Source organism: Magnolia sinica, chromosome 3, assembly GCF_029962835.1.
Source record: "Magnolia sinica isolate HGM2019 chromosome 3, MsV1, whole genome shotgun sequence".
NCBI lineage: Eukaryota > Viridiplantae > Streptophyta > Magnoliopsida > Magnoliales > Magnoliaceae > Magnolia > Magnolia sinica.
The window spans coordinates 39,485,294-39,487,946 of NC_080575.1; positions in this window are offsets into that span (position 1 = coordinate 39,485,294).

Sequence of the window (2,653 nt, forward strand, 5' to 3'; positions counted from 1 at the left end):
AAATGAGGTGCACAACGCGATCGTTCAAGAACTTGGTGGTAATAACCTAGATGAAGTTGTACATGATGAGCTGAATGTGACCCCTGTAGTCAAAAGCATCTTTGGAGAAAATGAAACTAATAATTTTGAAGCAAATCTATGAGACGCGATGACTAAGCTATACCCTAGGGCCCAAGATTTCACCGTGCTGACTTTCATTATACAACTTTTCAAATTAAAGGTGAATCATGGATGGAGTGAAAAAAGCTTTACAGAGCTCCTTCAACTACTAAAGATGGTGTTACCTTCTGGTAACAAGGCCCCAACTAATACCTACCAAGCGAAGAAGATCATTACAAAGTTGGGTCTTGATTATGTGAAAATTCATGCATGTCCAAATGATTGCATCTTATACTGGAGAGAGAACGAGATGAAAGCCATTTGTCCAAATTATAAAAGTCCTAGGTTCAAGACTGAAATGGATTCTGAGAGAAAACAATCTAAAATACTTGCGAAGGTGTTAAGGTATTTTCCATTAACACCAAGGCTACAAAGAATGTTCAGTGTGCCATGGTTGGTGAAGCAAATTTCTTAGCACTCAACTAGGAAATTTCGACATGAAAAGATGGAGCATCCGGCTAATTCTATTACATGGAAGAATCTTGATGACAAGTATATAGATTTTTTAGTTGAACCTCGTAATGTTGATTGGGGTCTGGCTACAAATGGGTTTAACCCATTCGGCACTTTCAATATGTCATATAGTTCATGGCCCGTTATGTGTATGACGTACAACCTTCCACCAAAGCTTTGCATGAAACCTTAGTTTACTATGTTGACGTTGCTCATTAAGGGACCGCGACAACCGAGAAAGGATATTGATGTTTATTTACAACCATTAATTGATGAACTGCAAGAGTTATGACAAAAAGGGGTTATGACGGTCGACCCATACCATGAAAATAAATTCAACATGCGTGTCATTCTACTTTGGAAAATTCATGACTTTCCAGCATTTGGTAACGTTTCTGGTTGTAGGACCAAGGGTAAGTATAGTTGTCCTGTATGTGGTCCTGACACAGATTCTTTGCAACTCCAATATGGAAAGAAACATGCTTATAAGGGCTACAGATGGTGGTTGCCAATGTCAGAACAGGCTGGGAAGGACACAAGTGCTGGCACGTTCAATAAGAAGGTGGAGATATGATGTCAATCGATCCGTTTGGATGGGATTGGGGTCAAAAGATAAACTGCAAACTATAATATACAGTGGGGGAAGACTAGGAAGAGTAATATAAGGGGTACTGATGGAGGTTGACAAGAGCTAGCGGATGATGATGAATCACCATGGTTTTTTAAACGGTCTATATTATTTGATCTAGAGTATTAAAAAGATATTCCCGTGCATCACAATCTTGATGTTATGCATATTGAGAAAAATGTATGTGAAATCCTTGTTGCCTTGATGTTAAACACGCTTGGCAAAACTAAGGATGATGCTAATGCACATAGGGACCTGAAACAATTGGGAATTAAAAAGCGTCTATGGCTAAAAATGAATAATGGCAAGGTGATTCAAAAATAAGGTCCTTTCTATCTAAGAAAGGAAGAGAAAAAACTTTTCATCCAGACTTTGCATGAGCTGCGTGTTCCGATCGGTTTTAGTGCGAATTGGAAGACTATCGTAAAGGAAGATTGCATAGATTTAAAGGGAATGAAGTCTCATTCTTACCATGTGTTGATGCAACATCTACTCCCACTTCTCATCTAGCATGCATTCAAGGATATAAAGGTCATTCATCCTATAATTACAAGCTTTCATACCTTCTTTAATGCCTTGTGCTTAACAACCATAGACCTTCAAATGCTCCTTACTCTCGAGAGGGGCATGGCTAGGATGTTATGTCAGCTTGAGACTATATACTCACCATCGATATTTGTCATTATGATGCATTTGTCGATCTATTTAGCTTACGAGGCTCTCATATGTGGTCCTGTATACTATCGATGGATGTATCCATTTGAAAGGTATGCTATGAGCTTAATAAGAATAAATTAGCTTAACATCTACATTTGCATGTACATATAATGTATCATTAACTTTATCAGGTTCATGAAGACATTTAAGGCCTATGTTCGTAACAAGACACGACCTGAGGGTTGTATTGCAGAGCAGTACATTCAAGAGGAGACAGTTATATTCTACAACTAATATAAAGGAAAACAGAAAACAAGCCTATTGGAAAAACTAAAAAAATGGTTTAACGGAATCATTCCAGGACTACGTAAGTTGCAAGATATCATCGATGATGACCATAATGATGGCGATGTTGGTTCAGTAGGTTTGGGTCAAAGTGTTATCCTAGTGGGTATCAAACACGAACAAGTTCGTACATGAGTACTCAAGAGTCATCCCAGCTACGATGAGTGGGAAGGGTATGTAAAATAAGCTCATATATATATATATATATATATATTCCTTACTTTATGCGATTTCAATATAACAATGTTATCGAATATTAGGAAGCACAAAAATTTCTTGCAACGATACTACAAGAGGACTAACAAGGTGCCTAGCGAGGATGAATTCATACCTTAGTTGAAGAGGCAACCAGAGTTCATTGAATCCGATGATAAAGAATTTAAGGACAATGAGAGGACCTCTAACTCTTTC